Below are 14,974 nucleotides of genomic sequence, written 5' to 3'. Positions count from 1 at the left end.
TCCGAAATCTTCTTTTACTTTCATCGTTGATCGTGTATTTGACAGGTTACAGTCAACGATAGTCTATATTACCGGTCTTGAAGCCAGAATTTGGGCCTTATTATTACTTTATTCCGTTATAACTAGCCTTAATATTGTAAATTATTGGTTTATTATACATTTATTCTTGGCTGTATTTCTGATAGTTAAAATTATCGATAATTCACATTACCGTGCTTTGAGGCAGATTTTGGATTTTATTATTGCTTTATCTTACTATAATTTGTTCTGTTATTGTAAATTGTATTGGTCTTGTTATACATTTATTTGAGATTGCTTTGGTTTTCTTTTGTATAGATTATTGGCCGGTCACGGGACTGAAAGAATAGGGGTTCACATCACAGACGCCATAGACGATTAATAATCGATAATTCGAACTGATACGAAATGGACGCCGCATTTACCATGCTTCGCAAACGATTAGATTATCAACATTCCTAGGTTAAAAATTGTTACTTTAGCGTTCCTATTTTTATAGTAATTGGATTTTAACAGGATTTCAATTTTTGTTATTATTAAAATTTCGAACAGAGATTAGAGTTTAGAAATTTTGAGTAGAGTTTTATTTATCATTAGCTTAGACTCCTTAAACAATGAAGGATATATTTTTAAGAACAAATTATAATATTTTACACGTTTTGTTTCAGTTTTTCGTAACTTGTGCTTTTTCTTGTGCTTCGGAAAGGACGCAGTGATGCTTCGAAACTAAGCATGTAAGAATCTTTGCATATCGCATTTCAATTAATTTTATTCCTTTGATTATTCTACTTGAATTATTTAGAATGAAAAAACAAGTTTGACTTAAAAATTTAATGTCAGAGTTTCAATTGTTGGAGTAATTAGAGTTTACTACCAATTTAATCATTCTATTATCATTAAAGTTCAAAATTTTCATAGAGTTTCATATTACGTTATCTCAAATTTTTTAGTGAATCGTCGCTTATTTCTGAAAATATATTATTCGCGGATATATTATTTATATATGTATAATAAGTCATATTTTGTTAAAGGTTTATCGCTCCTTTCTCTGTCTCCTGTCTTCTGTTTCCTAAAAGGACCAAGTGGGGCTTGAAAAGCTAAGAATGTAAGTAATTTTGTAATCTGTACTTTGTTTAATTCTAGTCCTTGTATTTCAATTTGCTATTCCTGACTTAAATATCGTCATTGAAATTTTAACAGAGATTAATCTTACGCTACTTCAAATTTTCCAATTAATTAACGTCATATTTAAGAGTAAATCATGATATTCCATGCATTGTTACAGTTTTTTCTATGATGGAATTGCATGGCTCCTCCTCGATGGCGGTCTTCACGACGATTTCCCCTGGGCTATCACAGCATCGATGACTACGTTCCTCGCATCTTATCGTGAGTCGCATGCATTTTTGTTCCTCCGGTCACTCAATCATGTCGTAGGACGAAAGGTCCGAATCGACACGGGTGACTGGTTGTATTACGTAGAATTTTTTGCGAGCACAGTAACCGCGGGTATTTACTATACCCGTGAGTGGCAACATTTTCTTTTTCTGTGTATTATTTATTAGTTCAGGATAGGTCTTCTTGCACGTCGCGTTTTTTTTCCTTTTATATTACATGAAATTAACAAAGTTTGTATTAAGAATATTGGTAATGATATCAACTGGTACAAACGATATTATATTAACGATTAATTTGAATATTTGTGATTGAAGGTGTGTTCGTAAATTCGGAATTCGTATTAAAAATATATATTCACAAAAAGAAATTGCAACGGCTTCTGTTCTCCGATAGCATTGTTTCAGTTTTAATTGTTTGCCATTCATTTTTCAATTTGAGTATTAATTTAAAATATACATATAGAGATATTAAAGTTCAATTCTGCCGTACAAGAATGTATGAAATTTTATGTGCAAGAAGAAATTTCGCGACAGGCAAATTTTGGAATCGAAGCAACAAGTTTTGAACGTCAATTATCAAATAAATTTCTTATTTATCGTCAATTTGTCTCTTTTGTAATAGAATTTCAATAATTCATAGAGTCTAAATAAAGAGTACAAATAAATTCAGTATTATTAGTATTGTGGTAATTTATTAAATTAACGAAGTAAAGTATACAGTGTTGCTAATTGGGATAAAATTCTAAGATGCAAAACGAAGAAAGATTAGCTCGTTAAAGACAAAATAGATGCGCTAATACCCCCTTTTTTTTTTTTTAGTTAGGATTTTCAGGTTTAACCGTTTCCGTGTCCATTGCCAGGATCTCGCTCACGTGCCCAGGTGCTACTTGGATGAGAGAAAGGCAATGGGTACGATGACCATTGATTTTATAACAATTTCTAAGCGACCGACGATGCGTTAGCGTATCGTGCACGATGTACTTTCCACATAGTGTGTGTGTGGTTAGGCTGTGGAATTGCGTCGTTTCAGAGTATTTATTCCATTTGCTATAAATTTAAATTATAAAAAATAAATTCACACAAGTGAATCATCATTTCAATCACAACCTGTAAATCACTGTGGAATACAGCGAGTTAGAGATATTAATATTATTAATCTTGTTGTTAAATCGTAATAGACGGTAGGAAATTTTGCAGCATCTGTAACTTCTTTGACAATTAAATGTGAGATTTACTTTTATCGCGTTGCACGCAATGGTCGTTAGCCTTCGTCGGTCGATTTCAGGAAAATGGGTAGGTAATATTAGATTGTGCGAGTTGTGTGGGAAACTCGGGTGTCGGAGGCGTCCCGGGACGTCCTCTCTAGTGTAGGTGCTTGCGCCCGAGTGTCATGTGTGAGAATCGTGTAGCGATTGTGTTGGTGTGCCTGTTTTCTCATTTTTGGAATATAGCGCTAGGTAGGATAGGTAGCATATTTTCTGGTGTGTTTGTTAACTGTAAGTAGGTAGGCGCGTTTTCGCCTGTTCAACCTGTTTCAGGGAATTTCATTTGAAAAATCAACGGTGAAGCTGGTTACATACAATGGAACATACCATTGTCTGCCTGGCTTTGGCCATCGATTTTTCGAATTCCGCGGTCGTGGTCGCGGGTGGGTTTCGACACGAACGTTGACGTATTGCTGGAGCATGCACATGCGAACGGACAGCGATCTCTATGATCGCTGTTCATCCATGTGTACTAGGATCAGCTTTCGCGATTTACATTTTTATTTTACCTTTGTAAGTTATTTTTTGGTTTGCGATTTAGAAAGTCTCGAGCTTACTTAGACGTAAGTTGTTTCAACGGGCATCACGCCCGAAGAAAAGAAGAGGCTACTACGAGCCGAAGAGGCCCGGCAAATTGCCATAGAAGAGGGCAACTACTAATGGCTTTGCATCTTCTGTATCATCCAGAGAATGGAAAGTCATTCTCGTTACTACTTTGTCACTGTGCTCGCCTAAGTTATTTGTAATAGTATTAGTTGTGATTTGTTTGTTAGCCGACCTATTGTCATGTTGGGCTAACTTTGCCCGATCTTTGCAATTAGCGTTGCGAGTCTAAATTTCGCGTTATCAATTAGACTTGCGAAAAAGTATTGACTTCACTTTGGATTAGCGTTACGATGGAGAGACGGTCGCGTTTGCTTTAGCGTTGCGAATTATAAGATATCGCGATTGTTCTTGCTATTTTCTACCGCGAATAATTATTAGAATTTGTCAAAGAGTAGAATTTGAATTTGTCGCGTGTTATGTGAATTAAAATCACATAATATAGATGGTAATTTTACATTAAATTCGTTTTAAGATCTCTAGCGTTGCGTTAATTAATAATCGCGTTCTTATACGTAGTGTTGCGTCTTTCGATCACCCGATGCAGCTAAGATACGTACGTGGCTGCACTTTGACATCACGATATTAGCGTTGCGTGAATAATTATAACACTCCACTACCGTCTATACTTTCGCGGATTTTTCATCTTTTCTTTCTTCTCTTTTTTATCTTTTTTTCCTTTTTTTTTTTTTTTGTCAGTAGCAAATTTGATAAATAACATCGAAAACGCATCGAAAGCACTCCTCGCGATTTATTTCGAGAAATTTATACCTTGCAGTTACGCACTTGAAAAATTAGCGTTGCGAAATAGAAAAATGTCCCACTCACGGTTTGTTCGGGATCCTATCGAATGGGTCGCCTTTCCGGCTATCGGATCTATCTCTTTTTCAGCATCCCCTTGAGCGTTTGTTAATGGAAATACCGTTGAACGGTATATCTGTTCGATGCTGATGATTTAATTTAATTTAATTCGTTGTTATAGTACTTAAAGTTATTATAAATGGTTTTATTTCGTAATTATACGTATATTACATTTGAGGAAAAGTGACAAGTGATATGGTATATCGGCATGTTTGAATTACTTAAATTTAATATGATATAAATAATTTTCTAGCAAATGAAAAAAAGGTCTTCTAGAAACAAGTTAAATAGATAGTCTTGCAGCGTGAAACTCGATATGTTCTTGTCTAGATAGGTACTAGTGCGTAAGCAAGCAGGGCAGATCCCTAATTTTTATAGGTTTTTGTATATGCTAACGTCAATTAAACTCAGCACTTGGCCGCATGGTGCAGCACTAGTCCAGGAACAACCAGGTCCATAAGCGTGCGCACACTCATTTCCTCCCTTCTAGTATCGGCCAGTACGGGCAGAATCACAAATCCTTCGTTATTCGATGTATCGTTATGGAATTCCCGCTGGATCGACACTCTCTTCAAATGACGCACGATTTATGTACGCGTGTGGTTTATACTATCGTTCTACTCACATATGCTAGGCTGTATACTAGCAAAGAGGGAATTAGAGTGCTCGCGCGCGCGTCCTTGTGTTGTCCCCTATACAAGTGCTGTACCAAACAGCCAAGTGTTGCAGTGGTTTAACCACAGACGAGTATATGCATAAGATAAATCACATATAATCCAAGTACGATCGTATTAAATAGCTTTCGACGCTCGCTAGGGAAAACCGTTCGAAAATTGAATCGTCAAAAATTAACATGGAAGACAATAAAGTTTTTCTTATTCTGCTCATGCATAATACGCACATATACACAGATACTACTAGATTAATAAATCATAATTTTTTAAATTAGCTTTATGTTAAACTATATTAAATTTTAGCTATCCTAATTAATTACAATAAATAACAAATCCAATTATTGTCAATTAAATGTTCGATTAGGTGGAAAGGTTTTAAAACTTTGTATAACACAGATATGAAATTATTTGAGGCAAAAGCACTAGTGTGCCTAAGTCTATGTGTATGTTACGGCTTTTATTCGTACAAAAAAAATGTTAGTACTTATCGGAAGTTTATATTTATTTTATTTGTATAGCTGTTTAGTAGATCTGTGTGTATAGCTGCACTTGAAATATGTAAACAAGCAAATCATGTGGGACTACATGATATTGTAGCAGCAGTAAAAATATTTTTGTATCGTCTGGCGATTAAGGTTTTAAAGTACGTATAATGTATAATAATAATAATAATTTTTATTTATTCATACAATAATGTAATATTTTATCAATATCGTGGAAAAATGATTTATTTATTTAACTTAATAAGACGTTATTATTCATTATACGCATGCATTGCCTATCATATATATTATTATGTTTTATGATGTTTATGCATTATTTAAAAAATTAGAATCAATTTTCATTATTTTCTTTCGTAGACATATCTCTACTCTTAAATAGTTTTATGTTCTGGTGATTTTTGCGTAATTTTCTAGACGTTACAATGATTCTTTTGGCTGAACGAAGCAAGAAATAAGAAGAAAAGAGAAGGAAACACGGGAAGAGAAGAGGTGAAAGAGTTGATAAAAGAAGTGGTGTAATAAGTATGAAAGAGAAGCTTGAACCAAGTTAATGAGAATGGAAGGAAGGAAAGCTAAGTCTGGATAGAAGGGTACGGGAGCTGGAGAAGGCAGAGGAACGCAGAAATAAACAGGAAAAAGAGAATAACGTAATGATTAAAGATCTTTGAATAAATAGGTAATTAGAAGAGGATGTTGCAGGATTTATAAAGAAGAACGTGGAAACTGAGATGGAAATAAAAATATTACCGCAGATTAAGAGCAAAAGGAATATTAGTACGACAAAAGTAAGATTGGCTGGCATAGAAGACAAGAAGATAATAATGCGAAACAAGGAAAAATTAAAAGTTAAGGACTATATATATACAACGATATTATATATATATACTATAGGACTATATGTATAACGACGATAGAGTGTGTAATACAGAGAGAAATAAGCAAGACAGCAGCAATAGGGAAGGTAAAAGTTAATGGAAATCAGATGTAAGAAGCTATTTAGAAATGGAAACAAATATGTATATATATATAGAGAGAGAGAGTGAGTGAGAGAGAGAGAGAGAGAGAGAGAGAGAGAGAGAAAGGCGTTTGATCTTAGTAAGAGAGGGTCATTTCTTGAGAAACCAGCCGACAAAAATTAACAGGGTATTCGAAGAATTACAAATACGCAGAGAGCAAGGGATGAAGAGATCATTTAAAAGGAGGAGGTTTAATGGTAGAATGTGCATTATTTATGATATTAAGGAAATTAAAAAGAAAGAGAAGGTGAAAGAAACGGAAATAATAAGAGAAAGTGAAACATGGTTTCGCGCCCGAAATAGTATGAAAAATAAGAATTATAATATTAGTGATATACACGTTAAGGAAGAGAGAATGTAACTGACTCAAAGAGTTTTTAGTAAAGACTATAAGCACAGATGTTGAGACTCGTTTAGTTGAATAGCATGCCAAAGAAAAGTAAACGAAGACGAATCTGAGAAGCAGGGTTAAATAGAATTACAGTTTATCTATAATATAAATAGAATAGTGTGTGTACAAATGTATATTATGTATATACTATCTGTATGACAAATACTACCAAATCAGCGATAGTAAGATAGAAATAAGTACAAATTATAAGTAAATAATAATAATCGATATGATATAGAATAAGAATGATTATTTAAAAAAATGAAATGTAATGGACGATTGCCCAACACAATAAACGAATACACTATATGTATACACACAGTCTATTAGCGGTAGAGTGTATTATTAAATGTATAACTTTTTATCATTTTTAATTTAAAAAATATGTAACGTTCTATCGGTGTTCTGCCCATTACGGATAGTTGAACTTTCTTCGAAGGAACGATCTGCTCCAGCGGTCACGGTATTCCGTGGAACCTCGGAGGGCCTCAAAGTCCGTATTGCATATACACGCAAGTTATTATTATATACGAATAAAAAATATATAGCATGTATCTCTTTCTATTTATTTATTCATATGCCTTTAAAATTAACCTAATGTGACAATTTCTTTCTTGTAAATGCCCCTTTTAACACAAATTAACTGGGCAATGTGCGTGCAAGGAGGAACGAAAGAGTATTATAAGGAAATATAAAAAGCGCAATATCTGTAATTTCTACTCAGCGTTAATGGCGAGCTCCTTGCTGGATTAATAAAAGTATAGAGTGCTATCGCAGGCACTTTTTTTATTGAAAAATCCAACTGAAACCAAAACCCAATAACATGTGTGACGTTCAGTCTTAAACGAGTTATAGGTAATAAGGGACATTTTTTGGATATGCGCGTTATACACGGGGCGTTTAAGCTCGCTCGATCCTTGTTTATAAAGAGGAGACGATGGAAGAGAAGAGTAAGGGTCAAGCTGCGTAGATCCGGTAGTTTTTAGATCATACTCACAATCTTTGCTTCTACGCACAACGATGGTGATTTTTGGCCAAGAGGAAAAACTAGATGATGGTGTATCGATAAAACTTGTCACAAGAGCGGAAAATTATTCAGCCAAAAGTTTACTCGCGTAAAATAGCGTCTCTCTTTCTCTACTTTCGGAATGTTTTTGCCAATAGCTTCTCAGCTGGCTGAGATCCTGACTTGATCCTTGTGGCTTCTACATGACGGTTGCGCGCATCGAATCGCTTCCATTCACGGAACTTTGTTCAACTTTTGGAAGGAGAGAAAGGGCGTGACAGTGGTAGACAAACGAGCCTCGCGGTCGTGACAAGTTTTTTAGCCGGTAACTAATCTTTTCCATTCTTCGAAAGTCATAATATAAGTAGTTATTCGCAGTGCTAAAAAATTAAAAAATTGCTACTCGATTACTGGCGAAATCGTTGGTAATCACAGTCTCCAGCAATCCTTTCCTCTTAGTATCAAAGAAGAGCCTCTTCGGACCTTTCTGATCATCTTCGTAGAGACGCAGAAATAAAAGTTCCTATTTCACAGATCGATTTCAGGTATCGACGCGATAATTTCATTTTCCTTCGGATAACCGTCTACCAATGAGTGAACGATCGCGTCTCTTTCGCGTTACAAAGTTTCATACAGCGAATCAAATTTTCATCGTTGGATTATAACCGGCGAGGCGGCCGGTCTGACGGCAAATTGGCATGCCGTGCCGCCTCGTTTCTTCTCGCATCGTCGACTCGCTCGCTTTCCTCCTACACCGAGCGTAAACCGACACGCGAAATGGACGATAGGGACGTGACAGAAGGAAGGGTGGATTTCCCGGAATCTCGTTATACTTTCCCGCTGACTTGGCTCCATCTGCTCGGGATCGTGCGTGTGCGCATGCACGTTTACAGGGTCGGTTTGCCCGAGAAAATTTTCTAGCATCGACAACATCTCCTAGCGTCCATCTCCACGGTGGTAACGTGTTTACATTCGATCCATTACGCGTTACAAATTTTGTCGGCTTTGCGTTTAGAGTAACGAGCTATGGAAATTTCTAAATTACGGTGTATTTTATTCGATGTTTATATTTTTTATTTTTTTTGCTTACTATCATTAGTAACATTCAATATCTGATAATTAATAACGATTGGATAATACGAGATTGAGCGATGCCCTCTAAAAGCATTGGAATTACTCACAAAGTTGTCAATTTTGTTGAAAAGAGCAGAAACAGCGATGGATGGTTGTAAATATTTTTTGTAACTTCAATTCTGTAACGAGCTGCATCGTTCGTTACGTGTATTCGTATCTTGAAAAAAACATGCTTACTAGCTGATACATAAAAATCATGCTTCGTGTTCGATATGTTGAACGTGTTGCGTATTTTCTGGACAAAGCAACATTTTAGTTAGTTTATTAGTTTATATATCGATCTATAAATTTCTCTCATCGCGACGAAACACCATATAAAAACTGGAAAATCTGTCAACGGCAGTTTTTCATTGATTTCGATCATAACCAGTAGGTTTCGTTCGATCGGGCCACATTTACGAGAAACGATGAAAACGAAAGACGGAAGAAAGCGACATTACGCTCTACGTACTTTTCGAGTTACGCATGTTCGAAGAAGATGTTGCAGGTGTCCGCTTCGTGTCTCGACACACGCTATTGCACGCCTGACATTCGCTCGCGTACTCGCTCGCTATTAGTCGGAATAGTCACTCGTAGCAACGCACCGTGTACATTGTTCACTTTCACTATTTGCGTTCAACGCAAAATAGATCTTAAATGTGTGAGAAGGAAGAAAAGAAACTTTAGACTAAAAGATTTAGATCGGTGGTAGACGTATAATGGATCCCTTCCGCTATCCATCATCGATCGTACGTACACTCGAAAGCGGAGGTGTATTTTTTGCTTATATCAGCGTGCAAATTTACACACCCTGCAGCAATCAAGTATCGACGTTCGCTTATGAATCACTCTCTATATACAACGCACAGCGAGAATATTACAATGTAGCGTTGCACGTCCGCGTTTGCGATCCGCAAACGATAAGAAGTGCACGGCCTTCGACAATTTGACGATTCCAACGTTGCGTCGATGCAAACGGTCACCGTTTCGAACGCGCGTTCCAACGTAAGATCGATTGCTTGCTTGATTATATATCGTCCAATGATCCTGTGTATCAGAGACCGTCGAAATCGTCCAAACGTCCTTTATTCTGCCAGGAATAGAAAAGTATGGCAAGCGATCTAGAAATATTGAGGTGACTTTAAGGTCTAGTGAAACGAACAAATTATTACTATCTAAATACCACGTATTACGGCATCCTCTGTACCGCGTGACTTTTGTGCAGGGACGTGGATCGAGACGAGGATCGAGACGAGGATCGGCGCAAAGAGCCGGCCGAAAAATCCAGGCACCCTCGCGAACACGATAACGGTCGACCACTTGTACGATGACACACCACCCAACGATCGACGCGCGTAACGATAGCTTATCCGTATTTGCGTATTGTGTTCTGTAAGCTACAAAGATCGTATGTAAGCTATAAAGGTATTTTAATAGATTTTAATAGATTAGATCGATGTAGATATTCTTTAGAAACAGGAGGGACAAAGAAAGACGATATTTAAACTCGGAATAATATACTCGCGAATTAATGAGCACGGATAACATGTCATAAAGGATGATACCGAACATAAATATCGTAATGAAAATTTTTGAAAGCAACGAAAGATGTTGTTGCTTCGGTTAAAAATATTATTAGAAAAATGGAAACAGTGTGTGAATCATCTGGACATCTATAAAGAACGTAATGGAGCGTTTTAATTTTTAAATTTAATTTCTAAAATACGTACATGGCTGTTATGTATTATCTGTGGCCGGAAGAATGAAAGATAGATCGGAATGGATAGGGAGAAGACGATTGCCACATGAAGGTGAACGCCGATCATTGCATCTGCGTGATTGTCCGTTGTGAACCTCGTGGTCACGACGACGTGTGAAACGAGTCATGAAACGAATGAATCTCAGAAGCATGTTCCATGCTCAGGGCACGCTGCCAGAAATTCGCTCCACCGCGATAGTTGGCAGATTTCGTGGCGATAAAGCCGCGTTTCCTCTCCTCCTCTAAACTTATCGGGCAACGGCCGCGTTTCAATAGCGATGGTTTGAACTTGCAGTAAAATATTAGAAAATAGAACTAACAACCACGTAGCGCTTCGGAAAATTGGCGAGTAAATAAAGCTAATAAAGACGAGACATTCTACGTCGTACTAAATGAAGTTACGCGCGTCGAACGACGTTTCCTCTTCGCTTCTATCAAACGCATTACCGCCCCACTGCGAGTAAATGGCTACTTACGAACATTTCGCTGAGAAGAGAATTAAAATAACGAGTAAATTAAACGTTGATTTTATGATTATCGTAGATCCCCTGGATAATTGAGCCTGCGAGACCACAACACAAGTAATAATCGCGATAGTAATCGTAATTGTTCGATGACGTCTTTCCTTATTGTTTTGACATTGAGGCTTGTCGAACCTCGTAGGTTCTTCCGCGTAACTATAGCGTAACGAATAAAATTCAGTTTTATACTTTTTTTCTATCAATGAAACGGCGATTTATTCGTTAGCCCTAAATAGGGCTGAGTTTCTAATTTGAGAGCTAGATTTCAGAGCTACAACTAGACAAATACTATATACGTTACTACTATACGCTATATTATACGCATGCTAATACGAAATAACTTATTTATACGTATTGTACGTACTTATTTATTGGCAGAGCGACGCATTTCGGAATGCGTAGTACGCTAGTATCGCTAGTTGCTAATTAGTTGGAGATAATGCAACAGATATTACTTATCGTGGCATTTAAAACTTTATAGACGATAAATATATGTATAAGATATATGTATATATATATAAATTCTGTAGCGAGTATTGAAAGAACGATAGTTTATCGTAGTATACGTTATTGTATAATACTTTGATCGCTCTATTCTATTATACATTCATTTACACTTTATATGTTTTCTTATTTTATGGAGGATGATTATTGGATAGACGTTTGAGAGCAACGACAGAGATGGAGATAGAGATAGAGGTAGAGGTAGAGGTAGAGGTAGAGGTAGAGATAGACGCGCATAAAGGATGTAGATGTGCAGAGAGCGGTGATATGGTACATACGCATCTCTGGGGAATAGGAGAAAGAGCAAGTTTGGAGGAGATTACGGAAGAAGGAGGATGATGTTTAACGTTACGGCGAACAGCATAATGATGTAGGCGGTAGAAATATAGGGAATAGAAGATAGAAAGTGGCAGAGAAGAAACGAAAACGGGGAAAAAATATATAAAAGCTGACTGCTTAAGCCTTAATGCGCTCGGAAGAGAAATTGATATATAGGAAATAGATGTATGATAATAGGGACGAGTGGAATGACACGAGCAAGGGAGAAATTGTGTAAGAAAGCAGGAACGGGCGGCTGGAAAATGGAAAGCAGAGACGATAGAAGATATAGCGAAAAGATGGAGGAGAGGAAAGAATGGCAGCTGGAGAACTCAAAGTATGACGGAGAATACGTGAGACGGAGACAGGGAAAGGTAGCCTTAAATAAGTGAAATACCAACAAGAAAAATGAAAAGCAAAGAAGACAAAGATGGTAGCTAGATTCAGAGTATTCGGAGTATTTGGAGTAATTTAAGTGGGTGGCTAGTAAATACTGGACGAACGAGGAGAAAAAGAAATTTAAGAATGGACGAAGAAGGTGATAGACGAAAGAAACTTAACAGGCGATAAGAGGAGAAAGATATTTGTTATATATGTTAAAAGATGACCTTTTATATCCTTAGAAAGGGATCGTTAGTTGTAATAAGAAATAAGTAAAAACAGGGATCAAGAATACAAATAACACGAAACGTTTTCTACTTTCTCAACGTGTACGTACATATTTCGGTATATCGTGTTCTATTTATTAATAAACGTATATTCGTACATCACGTATATTATCCAGAAGTTTCGCTACTTTGTTTTACATTTTACTTTCCACGATATCATTGAATTCTCTGAAAAAGAGGAGAAAGCGATCCATCCATATTTTCATCTTGTTTTAATATCGGAACAGATCGATAAGAGAAAATTGGAAAGATAAACCTTTCTTCGCTTAATGCATACCTCCCTTTTCTTCAACTTGTTTTTTCGTTCCTTTCGGTAACGGACTACCGACCGATTCTCCCGTTTTGCATCCGTCTGTCATGGTCCGACTGTCTTTTTTTCTTTTCGCGGAGACGTTGTTTTTTCACCGAAGCCGGCCGGCCATCGAATATCGATACAGTTCTTCTCTGGTTCGTACGTATCGCGAATTAAACTTCAAAGGATCTCTGACCAACGTACCAGCGAAATTTCTCCAAGGTGATTACAATAAATATTACTATAATAAAATCATTACGATGCGATTAAAATAAAAGTATAACAAAACGTAATCTCGTTTCTGTGTTGTCTTTCAGATGTCAGATGTTGTCTTTTTAGATGTTTTTAGCTGGTTAGGCGTTCAACCATATCGATGTTTAAAAAGATGTAAACGATTTTAGAAAGAGAGAGCATTTAGAAATAAGATATGATAAATAGTGGGACAGCGATGGGGCAGAGTGATGGAATGACTGACAGAGTGACGAAAGAAGGCGAAAGAGGACGAAAGAAGATGAAAGAAGACAAATTCGGTGAAACGAGCAACAGTCTGTGCTAAATAGAGCGGCAAAGCGACGAAAGTACGGAAAGGCGAGCGAGTTGGCCGAGGCGACAGAAGATTTAAAGCCGCGAATAAAAGTGAGTGTGTGTAAAGTGTAAGGCGTAAAGAAGCGGCGACTGCGAATGATGCTCGAAAAGATCCGTAATTTTCGTAGAGCGAGAAAAACAGAGTGGTGTCGATGAAAAGAAAAAAACAGAGTGTACGGTCGGGGCGAAAGTAAGGAGTAACGAACGGAAGGACGAGGTTAAAGTAACAGGAAGAAGTTGCGGTACGAAGGGCAAAAAGAAGACGGAAGGGAGGTATGTGTAACAGCTTGGGGAGACGAGTAGAGAGCGAAGGAACGGGTGGAACGAGGGAACAACATGGCAACAACATGGTTAAATAGAAGGACACGCAGAGAGAAAGAGGACGTGGGAGTGGAAGAGAGGCGAAAGAGAGGCGAAAGAGAGGCGGAAGAAGAGGAAGAGGCTGTAGCTTATAGCTACGGCTCGTGCTTGAAATGAAACGTTCGTGTTATATTTTACGGCCTTGATCCCGCACGAACATCTTTTGGAAATTAATTACAAGTGGCGCGCTCATCCTGACTAAGAGGTTATGTACCGGCTATGAATTAAGTTTTATACTCGTTTCTACGGTTATACCGTTACTGCCGCGCCTAACGAACGAGTCGGTGAGTTTAAAAAATCGTTTCGCGCGAGATGCGCAAACGCGGTAAATTGATGGAGATGGAGACGAGAATGGGGGAAGAAGGAATTACAAAAGGGGCTGGACGAAGGTTGGTAAAGGACAGGATGGTTCGCAACGAAGGCGATTAATCGGAGAGCGTTAAACGCAAGGTCCGTGGCGAAAATTAATTTCTATTCCCTTTTTATATACGTCTGCCACGGAGAGGTGAGAATAACGACCAACGATAAATAACGATCATTGATAAAAATATAGCTAGTATGACAAAAGGATAGATTAGGTAAACGGAATGGGAATAGATCGATAGAAAATAAATTACGAAGAAAAATTCGTTGGTTACTCGCAATATTTAGTTAGATACGATAATTTAACGATGGTCAAATTTTCTTCATCCACCTACGTATAACGATAGGATCTAGTTGTTAGAAAATTGGGATTAGTTTATCCTTTGCCATAGCCATTTACGTAAATATTACAAATGCTAAATTCTCCTATAATTGGTTTCGCAAGTTGTAGAAACTAGAAAGTTGATTCGAATGATTTCAAAGTAAATGGCAAGAAGTGAGAGACGCTACGTTGGAAATATCTCGCGTTGGAAATATATAATGGAAACGTCAAAGGGAAAATTATAAACAAAGAGAGAAGAGTATGGTATGGTATAGTATAGTGTAGTATAGTAACGGCGTGTAAGACACAGTGGAAGAAGAAAAACGCTTGCCAGCTAAACAGGTTTTAGGTTAACGAAATCGCTTCATCCTGTTTTCTCACTAGTTCACTGTCGATATCGTTTCCGGCAATGAGTCATTCTTTATAAAAGGGAAG

The 14,974-nt window shown here is 37.2% G+C and overlaps 2 long non-coding RNA genes across 2 annotated transcripts; one reads left to right on the top strand and one right to left on the bottom strand.

Annotated features, from left to right (window-relative positions):
* The first annotated feature begins 4,328 nt into the window (after positions 1–4,328).
* On the top strand, positions 4,329–7,282 carry LOC143302912 (uncharacterized). Its single transcript, XR_013058781.1, has 2 exons — positions 4,329–5,461; positions 5,736–7,282. It is a non-coding gene; the product is annotated as an uncharacterized LOC143302912 (long non-coding RNA).
* Positions 7,283–7,328: 46 nt separating this feature from the next.
* On the bottom strand, positions 7,329–11,444 carry LOC143302913 (uncharacterized). Its single transcript, XR_013058782.1, has 3 exons — positions 10,578–11,444; positions 10,031–10,244; positions 7,329–9,968 (listed from the first exon to the last, which is right to left on the bottom strand). It is a non-coding gene; the product is annotated as an uncharacterized LOC143302913 (long non-coding RNA).
* Positions 11,445–14,974: the final 3,530 nt, after the last annotated feature.

This window comes from Bombus vancouverensis, chromosome 7 (genome assembly GCF_051014615.1).
Source record: "Bombus vancouverensis nearcticus chromosome 7, iyBomVanc1_principal, whole genome shotgun sequence".
Classification (NCBI taxonomy): Eukaryota; Metazoa; Arthropoda; class Insecta; order Hymenoptera; family Apidae; genus Bombus; species Bombus vancouverensis.
This window is presented reverse-complemented; position numbering and strand designations above follow the sequence as displayed.